The 12,472-nt window shown below is 44.8% G+C and overlaps 1 pseudogene; it reads right to left on the bottom strand.

The window, feature by feature from the left end:
* Positions 1 to 318: 318 nt before the first annotated feature.
* Positions 319 to 1,607, bottom strand: LOC100770487 (annotated as a pseudogene).
* Positions 1,608 to 12,472: the final 10,865 nt, after the last annotated feature.

Below are 12,472 nucleotides of genomic sequence, written 5' to 3'. Positions count from 1 at the left end.
CAGACGCCCTTCTTTGGGGAATGGCCATTACACTCCACTCTCTGTATCTGCAGCGCCAGCAGGAAGGTGAGAGAATCTCTCCTCTTCTTTAAAATCCTACTCCTCCTAAAGCATGGTTCTGGAAAACTGGAAGTGAAGGACTAAAAGGTCAGGGGAGAAAAGGGGGAGTAGGGGGGCCACACACCATGAACACAAACGAAATTAAAATTGTGCAAACTTGAGCAGTTTATAGTAGACTGCTCCAAGACCCCAAAGGCTGGTTGGAGGAATTCACCATTCTGCAGGAGCCTGGGCTATGTGCTGTGTGGGCCAAGCAATTCACTGCCTTGGAGTTGTAATCTCCCTGCCCACACCAAAACCTGTTTCTGCACTATGCCTCCTCGGGGAGGGCTTCTCATCCCATCTCTCGGCCCACCATGGGGGCCTCAGGGTCCCCGAAGTCAGTTATCCCTGTAGTCACCTTCCCCGACTGCACACATCTTCTTCTCTTCCTCACCTTGGAACACGATGGGCTTATTGTTAAGGACCTTCTGGACAGACTCAGGATCATCAAACACAACAAAACCGAAGTTGGGTAACTTCCCGCCACTGTTAACACGCAGCTCCATAAGGTTCCTATAACTTTGGAAAAAATCCTTTAGTTCTGACTTGTCAACCTCATGTGGCAGGTTCCCGATGAAGAGCTGGTGACTGTCAGGGTGCCTCACCATCCTTCACCACATCTGGTTCATCAGCCTCACGGATTGGCCAGGGTCCCCTTGGAGGAGGGATATTGCTCTCTGAGGCCTTTGTGGTGGAATCTGATATTCCACCACAAAGTGAAGGCAGTACTTTTACTACAAGGGGTGGTGTCCCCGTCACTGGAACAGCCCCACTGGGAGGAAGGTTCTTACTAGTCACAGATGCCCAAGAAAATGTCTTCAAGTCCCCTGTGCTGGGGTGACATCCTTTGGGGCCGGGGAAGCACTCTTTAGCACATCCTCTGGAGCAGCGTCCTCCAAGGAAGGCTCAGCCTTGTCCTGGATGTCAGGCTCAGGTTCCGGTTCTGGCTGCAGCTCCACAACAGGCTCCTCTAAATGCTCCTCCAAGTTGTTGCTGACAATCTTACCACAGAAAGTTCCAGAATCATCAGGTGTCTACTGTGATTCTTCAGGTTCTTCTACTTCTTCCTCAGATTCGTCCTGAGGTTCAGTGACAAAGCCACCAAAGACCTCATCTTGGTATCTGAAGATGTTGCTGGGAACATAGAACTTGTTGGCAATAGAACACTCAGGAGCAAGGACAAAGATCTGCACGAACGTCCACAGAGCCTGGATGTTATTGGACAGTAGCTCGATCACTTGGACCACCACCCCATTATTTAGAGCATACACCTGGCAGATCGTGGTTGGCAGTTGGTGAAGTTTTGTGATATCACTTTCCTGTGGATTTCCTTCTGCCCGTAGCCTGCATCCCCAGGCTTTTGTTGGAATTCAAGTCTCTGTGGGCCTAGGAAGAGTTCTTTCCAAAAATCTGTGCAGCGTGTCTGAGACCTGGTTATGCAGGGTGTAGTACTGTCACACAAACTCCCGCCCAACCAGCAGGGGACTAGGCTTCTCCATAACCATGGCTTTGGTCTATTCAACCTGTGTGGCTGAGCAGGAGAACCGGGCTGCTGTGTGGGAGTAGGTGGCAGAGTCCCTAGTGCAATGCCAATGCCTATACTGAGTTATTTTTAAGACATGCCTTTCTTCTGCATGCCTATTATCTCAGCACTCAGGCGGCAGAGACTGGAACATCAAAAGTTCAAGGTCATCTTTGGCTATATAATGAGTAGAACTCCATCCTGGGTTACATGAGATGCCACTTTAAAGAAACAAACAAAAGAGAAATGCCTTTCCCTTCCTCAGTCTACTAATTACCAGAAGCAGCCTGGTATTTTGGTGAGCAGTAATGGCTTTGAGGACAGGAACGGCCAGATTTGGGAAGAGTAACTATGGGATATTGTCCCTTGTCTTAAACAAGAAAGCCTTCTCCCACTTGTGGACATTTGGATGCCATTTTGAGGGTACTCCAGTATAATTTCTGGAGGGAATTTCTTTTAATGAAATCATTGTTGACAACCCAAGAAATGGAGAATACTACGTTCTCCCAGAACCATGGTGACCATGGGAATGCAGAACTGTACATACATAAAGCTTATAGTCTCGGGTACAAGCTCAGGAAATGTTCAGTGAGTGATAGTTTGGTTTTATTACTATGATGGGAGGCCTTAAGAGCCCTCCTGTCTCTTTCCATTGCTTTCACATGCAGTTTCAATTGGCTAAGGCTTCATTAAGAGTTCACAGCGGGAACCTTACATCATCCCATGTACATGCACAGTCATCTATGAATTTGTTGGAAGTGCAGACATCTCAGGTCTGGTCCCAGCCATATAAACCAGGCAAACTTTATGCCTGTTTCCTTATTTGTCAAGTGGGAATAATATCAACACTCACTTCTTCAAAGCATGGTTAGGAGGATGAAATAGTAAAAAAATATGGAAAGCTAAGATGTGTAACTCAGCTGCCTTTAATGTCAGTTTTTTTGTGATCTTGTAAATGCTGTAAAAGGGTGCATTCCCCAGCAGAGAACAGCCTCAGACCATAATGAAGCCCAGAGGCAGAATAAAGCCCCTCCTGTTGACCTTCCGTGAAGGGCCAACAGAAAGGGCCCCAGCGTCCTGTTTACTGCTTCCTTTAATGAACTCCCGGTGGTACAATTACTTACCTAAGGTCAGGAGTCAAGTCCTAAAGGCAGAAGCCAGCCAGAAATCTTGTTCCTCTGGCTTGCTTATGACACAAATGTCCTTCTGCTCCATGGAATGAAGATGCTAGAAGCAGGGTTAGTTTCAATGCACTTTCTCAAATTAATGGGTCCAGACAAAGAATGCTGGGAGACACTCAAAACACAATATGATATTTTGCAATTGATGTTGATAACTGGGAAAGGTTTCCACTATGTAGACGCTGAGGCCAGGTTACATTTTAGGAGCTGGTCTCATGGAAGAGGTGCTCTCCCTGGGGACCACATCTGCTCCACACCCCTCCCTTCATGTGTTTGGAGCATTCGCTTTGTCAGATGGTGGCTGCCTTCTCTCTGACAAAGTGGATTGAATGGCCAGAACTCCACTGCTGTCAACGATTAAAATTGGAACACCCAACCGCAGCCCACTCTGAGGAGGTTGGTACAGATTTATATCCTGTGGCTGTGTGGGCAGCACATTCTGAAGAGCCAGCTGCTGGTTTGAAGGCCAGGGTGGGCACTGGGGAGCCATCAGGAACGTGTCAGGTGGCCTGAGGCTCAGATGTCTAGCGGGTGGGTTAAGACCTTGGATCTGGGAGAGGGACAACTCTGAGGCTTTTTCTCTCTCACCTTTACATGAGTTCTAGGAATTGTATCCAAGGAGCCTGAACTTACTAGCTGTTCGAGCTTGGGCAAGCTACCTCACCTGAGTACTCTTATAGTGTGGCTCAAATGAGAGCCGTGAAGAAGGTGAAATGAGATAAGCACAAAATTACTTGTGTTAGTATTTACTGGTAGGCAGTAAATGTCAGTATCAGCTGCTTTTACTGATGTGTACATGTTCTTGGTGCATATCTAAATACTCAAGTGGATACTGTTATAGCATCAATTGCTGATATTATCTGGACTTTGGATCAGCTCTGCCTGTACTCCCAGGTACCACAAATTCTCTCCTGATGAAACTGGCTCCATCTCCCTTTTAGAGGTTTTCTTTTTGTGGCTCCCAGATATAGCTCCCAGGGGAGGGTGAGGGGACCTTCACTAGTGTCTGAAACAGTCTTAGCCTAAGGTTGTTGTAGCCTGTTGTCCTCTTCTTCTCAACCCCCTTCCCCCAAACAGAGACTGCAGATCTCATGTTCCTTGGGTAACATTTGTCTGCTCCTTCTGAGATGTTATTTATTTACCACTGCTGCTCAGTCACAGATGGCAGGCATCCCCTCTCCAGTCTCATTGGTATTTGGTTCAAAAGTGAACTAGGTTTTCTCAGTCCTGGCCACCCATTAGATTTGTCTGGTGAGCCTTCTAGAATATATAGGTATCTGCCGTTGATTTAAGTCTGTCTGTGGGGTGGGATATCTGTTGCTAACACTTTTGATTATTTACTATTTCAGGGCATATGCTTGGGGCTTTCTGTGAATTAGCTTCTGGACTCCTCTTTAGGACCCTATGAGTTACTCTTAACCCCATTCTCATTGGCAGCTGAGGATGCCACCCAGAATGTCCTGGTTATGTTAGAAGGGTCACCTCTGTGGAATGCAGAGGTCTCCTGATGTCCTGATCACTAAGCTATTTCCTCTCTAGTCTGTTTTCTGAATGACTCAATATCTGAGCTTCCCTGACATTCTCACACATTCTGGGGAGAGGCTCAGGGCCCACTGATACTGGTGGGTACCTGATTTCAGCTGTAAGGCGCCATCCTCCCTCCTCACAACCTCACCCACACTACATCTGCAGTCTCTGTGAGGTGAGGCAAGTATTAGTCACGTTCCCGGACACCCAGGATGGATTGGGCATTTATTCTAATTAGAAACGATTAGAGATTAATCCTCAAGGTGTAAATATTTCCTTACCCAGAGAAGAAAGGCTTTGGGTTTTGGGGGAAAAAAACAGGCAAAATTAGATTGTTTTCCATTTTTATTTTATTTTGAAAGTTGTTTATGGCTTCAGTCTATAATTAAACTGACATTTTTTGTATACATATATGCATGGTGTGTGTGTGTGTGTGTGTGTGTGTGTGTGTGTGTGTGTAGTAGCATGTGGAGGTCAGAGGACAACCCTGTGAGGTTGGTTCTCTTTTATTTTTGCATGATCTCTGTGTCGTGTACTCTCTCTGTGAGGCTTGCAAGCCAAGGGCTGTCACCTGCTGAGCCCCTTTAAAGGCCCGAACATTAGCACACAGGGTCATACAGATAACTAGGGAATAATCAACCCTCTAGATCCTCATACACTGTATCTCTCAGATTTTGTTGCTGCTGCTGCTGTGACAAATGCCTCACACAACCAAGTTAAATGAGGAAAATGTATTCTGGCTTGTGACTTCAGTTCATTCATGGCAGGGAGGGCACGGTAGAACAGCCCATATCATGGTGGTCAGGAAGGGGGAGGGAGGAGGGGAGAGGCATGTACACCTAGGGAGAGAGAAACACAGAGAGACAGACATACAGCGAGGGACAGAGACAGACTCACACAAAGAGATATACACGCACAATAAAGAAACAGAGGGAGGAGTAAGGGAGAGAGAGACAGAGAAAGATAGAGACGGGAAACAGAAAGACACAGAGAAATACAGACAGAGAGAATGAAGCAAAGAGAGGGCGAGGGAGGGAGGGATGGAGAGAGAGAATTTAGCTTTCAAGGACAGAGCCTCTAGTGCTCTAGTTTTTCCATCAAGGCCCTCCTTTCTAAAGCTTCTAGAAGCTGATCCATCTGGGGAGCAAGCACTGGCCAGAAGCCAAGTGTCCAATAAGAGGGGTGCAGCAGACAGTGCCCATAGCCCACTCAATGTCCATCCTCTTATATTCCTGATTAATAAACCCCAGGTTTCATTAAGAGAAGCAAAGTATGCAGTTAAAGGAAACAAGCTTCCCTTGTGGCTAGAAGTGACATTATTAAGCACGTAAGATGTAAATGCCAGTTGTTTAGGGTCAGTCTAGCTGTAATATTAAAGATGGAAAGAGATTCATTGAATGCTAATGGCAGTTTGCCCCTGGGTAGTAGAATCATGGAAGATTAACTTATTTTTCTTTTCAAGATGTTGCATATTTCCAGAATATGTGCTACTTCTTTTTTATTTTTATTTTTGATTTGAATTAGAAACAAGATTGTTTTACATGTCAATCCCAGTTCCCTCTCCCTCCCCTCCTCCCCTGCCCCCCCCAACTAAAACCCTACCTATCACATATCCTTTCAGCTCCCCAGGGAGGGTGAGGCCTTCCATAGGGGGCTCATCAGAGTCTACCATATCCTTTGGGATAGGGCCTAGGCCCACCCCCATGTGTCTTGGCTCAAGGAGTATCCCTGTATATGGATTGGACCCCCAAAGTCCACACCTATGCTAGGGATAAGTACTGAACTACTACAGGAGGTCCCGAGATTTCTGAGGTCTCCTCACTGACACTCACGTTCATGGAGTCTGGATCAGTCCCATGCTGGAATTCCAGCTATCAGTCTAGGGAACAAGAGCTCCCCGTTGTTCAGGTCAGCTGTTTCTGTGGGTTTCACCAGCCTGGTCTGGACCCCTTTGCTCATCACTCATTTCTTCTCTGCATCTGGATTCCAGTTCAGTTCAGTGATTAGTTGTGGGTGTCTGCTTCTACTTCCACCAGCTGCTGGATGAATGCTATAGGATGGCATATAAGACAGTCATCAATCTCATTATCAGGGGAGGGCATTTAAGGATGTACTATTTCTATAGCTAGAACATGGGAAGAATAAACTTTACCTTTAGAAGAGTTCCAGTTGAGTTTAAGTCACCAGCGTGATGGGACTGCCACTGAGTTTGAAATCCCAGGATGCAGACATGGCCACGGCACACCTCTTGTGCACCTGAGGAGAGAGGCTTTTCCTCTGGGCCTACTTTGCTTCATTACTGCAGTAGCTCTGCTTTTTAGAACTATCTCCTGCAGAGCATGGTTCAATTCTGGGTGTTGATTGTGAAACTAACCCCCTGTATGTCATGGGAATGTCACTTCTTCCTTATAGAAGCAACGACTAAAGAGGCTGAGGCCTTGATCTAGAAAAGGCTAGATGGGGTTATCTATTGTGTTCTAGTCGTTGGATGCTTGCCATATGGGACGAGGAATAAAAAAGAGGTCACTGGTATCTCTTTTCATAGATGACACACTGAGCTAAATTCTTGGTATGGGTGTATCTTTTGATTATTTTCTTTTTCTCACACCAAAGTAGCCTGGAAATCACTGTGTAGCCCAAGCCAGCTTTGACCTCGTGGCAATGCATCTACCTCATACTAAGCTTCCACGTTCAACAAAAATGTCTTGTAATCTTGACAGCATATTAAGTGTCCAGGGGCTAGAGAGGTGGCTCTGAGGTTAAGATCATTGGCTGCTCTTTCAGAGGACCCAGGCTTGTTCTAGAGCACTCACATGGAGGCTCACAACTGTCTGTAATTCCAGGTCCAGGAAATCTAAAAATGACATGAAAGTGGTGTGCAGACATACATGTAGGCAAAATTCCATACAAATTAAAAAGAAAATTAACTGTCTAGTTTAGGAAATTGGCTAGAAGAAAGAAGCAATTGGCCTGTGATTATCCCAGCTAATAAACTCAACTATGACACTGTCTTACTCCCAAACTGAACTGTTAGCCTTAGGACATCTGTCAGGAAGCAGAATGTTTTTTAACAGGTAGAATTACAGTCATATATGTGAGATCTTAATGTAAGATAAAAACATATTTATTTGAACCATTCAGTAATGAAAAACACTGTTTTGTGTTGAAAGTGAGCCCCGTGACACAGGATGCCCCACTGAGGTTAACTGGCTCTGGGAAAGAGAAGATGTCAAAGAATTTTTATTTCCAGCAAACGCTTTGAAGAACTCCATGCTGTGGGTGTTGAATAAGAATGGCCTTCCTAGGCTCATATATTTGAATACTTGGTTTCGGGTTGGTGGAAGTATTTGGAAGGATTAGGAGGTGTGGCCTTGTTGGAGGAGACGTGCCACTGGGGGCGGGCTTTGAGTTTTCTAAAACCTATGCCATTCCTAGTTATCTTTCTCTGTCTCCTACTTTCGGCTGAGAATACAAGTCTCAGCTACTGCTCTAGTGCCATGCTGGTCTTCTTGTTGTCATGCTTCCTGCCATGGTCGTCATAGACTCTACTAACCCTCTGCATCCGTGAGCCCCAGTACACTCTTTCTTCTCTAAGTTGCCTTGATCATGGTGTCTCTTCACAGCAATAGAGAGGTAGCTAAGATAAGATGGGTGGAGACAGTGAACAGTGTCATAAGCATCCCTTTGACACTCTGGTTTTCAGCTGTAACTATGCAAGGCCTTTCTATTCTTTGTCTCTTTCAATTCCTGTTTAGATCTAGCCAATTATATATCCAATTAGCACCAATTGTTATAATTATCACTTGCTTTCCTGAAATGGATAACTCATTTTATAGAATGTTGATGACATGACATCAATATACTTTTTTGGTTACATGGGAATGCAGATGTCTTTGACCTTTGCAAGGAAAGTGTCTTAACAAAGTTATTTGCTGAGCTTCCAAAAAATATTGCAAAAATTTATTGAATAAACAGGCTTCTTAAAATTTCCAGATATTTGCTGTCTCACTACAATGGGCTTAGCATTAGTGTTGATATAATGGAAGTGTAGAAGTGGAGCAGATAGGTGTGTGTGGAGAGACAGCAATAAGTCCTTGAGTCAGCTATTTCAGTCTAGCCTTCCTTCCTTCCTTCCTTCCTTCCTTCCTTCCTTCCTTCCTTCCTTCCTTCGTTCCTTCCTTCCTTCCTTCCTTCCTTCCTTCCTTCCTTCCTTCCTTCCTTCCTTCCTTCCTTCCTTTCTTCCTCAGAAAAACATTATTTATTTTCATGTGTGTTTTTCCTGCATGTATGAATGTGTACTGTGTGTGTTCTTGGTGACCTGGGGGTCAGGAAAGAGCATTGGATCCCCTGGAGCTGGGGTTACAGATGATTTTGAGTCACCATGTAAGTGCTGAGACTTGAACCTCCTTTGATCCTCTGCAAGAGCAGCAGTGCTCTTAACTTCAGAACCATTGCTCCAGCCTCTAGTCTTTCTTTTAGACAATGTCCCTCTATATAGCCCCAGATTGGATCTTGAACTTGAAATCCTCCTGGGTGTTGAGTTACAGGTGTGTGCCACCATGCCTGGCTTCCACTGTTACCTTGCTAAGATTTATTGTACTTTTAATTCTCTCTCTCTCTCTCTCTCTCTCTCTCTCTCTCTCTCTCTCTCCTGTGTGTGTGTGTGTGTGGTGTGTGTGTGGTGTGTGTGTGTGTGTGTTGGTGTGTGTGTGTGTGTTGGTGGGGGCCAGAACAGGGTGTTGGATCTCCAGGATCTGGAGTTACGAATGGTTGTGAGCTACCTGCCTGCCATGGGTGCTGGGAAACAAACTCAGGTCCTCTGCAGGAGCAGGAAGTGTTCTTTCTTACTTGCTGAGCCATCTTTCTGGCTCCTCCACTTGATTGGGCTTATGCAGAAGAAGTACAGTGGGCAGGGAAAAGTTGCCAGCAAGGGAGTCCTTAACAGTGGCTTCTGGGGGGATTTGCCACTGATTTGAGGCTTCATAGATGTTCACTAAGTAGGGTGGCAGCAGACAAAGATGTAAGCCATGGAAATGGTAAGAAGGAACTGGCTCTTGGAAGATATTAAATTGCAGTTCAGTCCAAGCTATGAATAATTAGCTTGAGTTTCCAAGGCCTCAAAACCACACAGGGACAGGCTGTGGAAAGTAGGACCCCCATTCTCCTCTTTAGCTCTGAAACACCTGCTAGAACGCCCCACCCCCACTCCCAGATGCGCAGTGCATGTTCAGCAAGCCCCGGGAAGGGCATATGCCACTCTGAACAACATCTGACATGCATCATGCTCCAATAAACTTCACTTCAGAACAAGGTCACAGAAAGAATGCATTTTGATCTTTACTCACAGTGTAATTTTGCTCTTAAAGAGAAACTCAACATTTAAAAAGGCATGTCTCCTCTCCTTATTTTTAGGACTGTTTTGCTTCCAAATGCTTCCTGGCTGGCACCCAGATTTTTATGTGTGTTCCTGAAACTTTAGAAAGAACAGTTTCTGAAAGTCACATTGGCAGTTGAGGAAATTGCAAAGCAGAAACAGAATCTAGCCCTGACAGCTGAATTTACTGCACATCAAGATGATGCTAATCTTCATGCATTGAGCATTTACTATAGGTCTGCCACAGCCAAAGGAACTTTCTGAGCAATTTCTTATCCAGTAGGTTCAAGTTCTGTACAAGGCAAGTACTATTAGTTATTCTCTATTTTTTTTCTTGAGATAGGATCATGCTCTGTAGTGCAAGCTGTCCTTAAATTCGTCATCCTCTTGTCTTGGCCTTGTGGGTGCTGTGATTATAGTCAGATGTGGGCCATGATGCCCTACTATCACTCTGCATCCCCCTTATGTTTAGGAGCCTTTCAGGCACTAAATTACCCAAGATTATATAACCTGTAAGTGGATGAACTGAGACTTGATGACAAAACTCAAAACTGACCTTCTTTTACATTTTGTTTCTTGGTTTTAGAAATTGTAGGGTGGGAATATTAAGCTCTTCAGACAAATTTAAGTTCACTACTAATTGTACTTATGGTTCTAGGCTTCAACATCTTGCACAAATATAATCTCTACTCATTTACACCCAAAATGTTCCATTAGCAAACTGGTTTAAAGATGCTTTGAATGAGTAGATGACTTCAAGGTCATTAAACTCTGTGTGCTGGGCAAACTGGAGTGTGTAAGGCAGAGTATTTGGTCCTCTGTGTGGGTGAGAGAGATAATAAATGCTGTAAGATAGGTGTAATGAATATTGTGTGGGTGGCTGGGGAGTTAAATGTCACTGGAACTTTATCAGTGCCAACCTCTCATTTACATATCAATCATCCACCCTGGATGTGGCCATAGCACTTCTTGATGAGTTTTCTGTTTATTACTTTTAAAAGCTTTTGTGTTCCTGGCTCTGGGAAGAGGTCATAAACATTCATCCAGACATTGGACTATTAACCATTGAAAAGGAATTGGGAGCTGTCTGGTGATGTGGACAATGGCTGCAATGTATACAATTTTAAATGAAGGAAATCAAACCATAGACACTGTGCATATTGGGGCTCCCCCATTGTCAAGTGGCAGACAACAATGAAGACCGGCCTCAGTGAGAAGCAGTATTTGCTGCCTGGCCCAGTTACAAGAGGGACGCTGGCATGACTCACAGCCTGGAAGACAAGTTACACAGAAGAGCTCTTGGAATGACTGGGGTTCCAGTGTCCTCGGCAATGTTCCTCAGTGCACAGCATAGCATCTGCCTCTTGCCTTTGCTTCTCACCACTTGCAGCTTTTCCACAAGAGTGGACCACAGATGCCACCAGCTGTTAGTACATCCTACAGCTTCTTTACTGGAGCAGCATGGAGGTCCAGCAGGTGAAACCCCCAGGAAAGGACTCTCTCTCTCTCTCTCTTTCTCTCTCTCTCTCTCTCTCTCTCTCTCTCTCTCTCTCCTCTTTCTGTAATCTGAGGTCAAGCTTAATGTCATTTCTCAAGATCTGTCTACTTTGTTTTTTGAGATGGGAGTCTCTGAGTAGCCTAGAACTCAATGATTAGGCTAGGTTGGCTGGCCAATGAACTGTAGAAATCCTTCCTTCCCCCATGTCTCCAGCCCCTTGGTACAAGCCCTCACCATGCATGACTTTTGTTGTATGTTTATTTTTGAGACAGTCACATTATGTAGCCTTGGAACTTGCTGTGTAGACCAAGCCAGCATTTAAATTACAGAGATTCCACCACCTTTGGGATTACATGAATGTGCCACCATGACTGGCTCATGCATGACTTTGTATAGGTTCTCAAAACTGAACCCAGGTCCTCATTATAGTATGGCAAGAATTTTATCAACTGAGCTATCACCCCAGCCCCCAGGAGTGAATTTTGATTGGCATGATTATGATCACCCATCCATCTCTTGGAACAATCACTTTTGTCAAAGAGAAAAGGCAGTGTGAGAACTCCTGAAGCCAGGACACACAGGACACTTCCAGGCATAAACCCTTATCTACACCCATTGAAATACAAACATTTGTTCCAAACAACAAGCAGGTTGGAGATGTAGTTCAGTGCTTGCCTGTTCCAAACAACAAGCAGGTTGGAGATGTAGTTCAGTGCTTGCCTGCTATGTGCAAAGCCCAAAGTTTGATTCCCAGAACCTGAGGTAGGGACCCATGGGAATATACACCAGGCTGCTAAAAGTGGTCAGAGGTCAGAGGTCAGAGGGTGGTCTCAGAGGATCCGAGGAGTGTTCTTATTCAGATTTTCATCTTTTATGGAAAGTTTGACTAAAACTTTTCTTTTCTTTTTTAGATTTATTGGTTGAGTGTTTTGCCTGGATGCATGTCTGTGCACCATTCAGGGGTCAGAAGAGGCCATCGGATCCCCTAGATCTGGAGTTATAGGTGTATGTAAACTTCCTTGTGGGGTCTCTGTAAGAGCAATAAGAGCTCTTATCTGAGGGTGCATCTCTTCAACTCCTTTAGTTTTATTTTAAAATCATTCTTCCTGTTTTTCTAAGGTGATTTTCAAAAAAAGGCTTTTCATTAAAAGGTTAGGTAAACGACATCCTAAACTGATTGCTCTGTTTGTTCAGCTGATCATGTATCTCATTAATCAAACCCAGGAGCAATCATTCTAAAACTGCTGCCAATTTGTACACATTTTTTC

This window comes from Cricetulus griseus (genome assembly GCF_003668045.3).
Source record: "Cricetulus griseus strain 17A/GY chromosome 1 unlocalized genomic scaffold, alternate assembly CriGri-PICRH-1.0 chr1_1, whole genome shotgun sequence".
Lineage (NCBI taxonomy): Eukaryota > Metazoa > Chordata > Mammalia > Rodentia > Cricetidae > Cricetulus > Cricetulus griseus.
The sequence above is the reverse complement of the archived record's forward strand: the minus strand, read 5'-3'. Positions and strand labels throughout refer to the sequence as shown.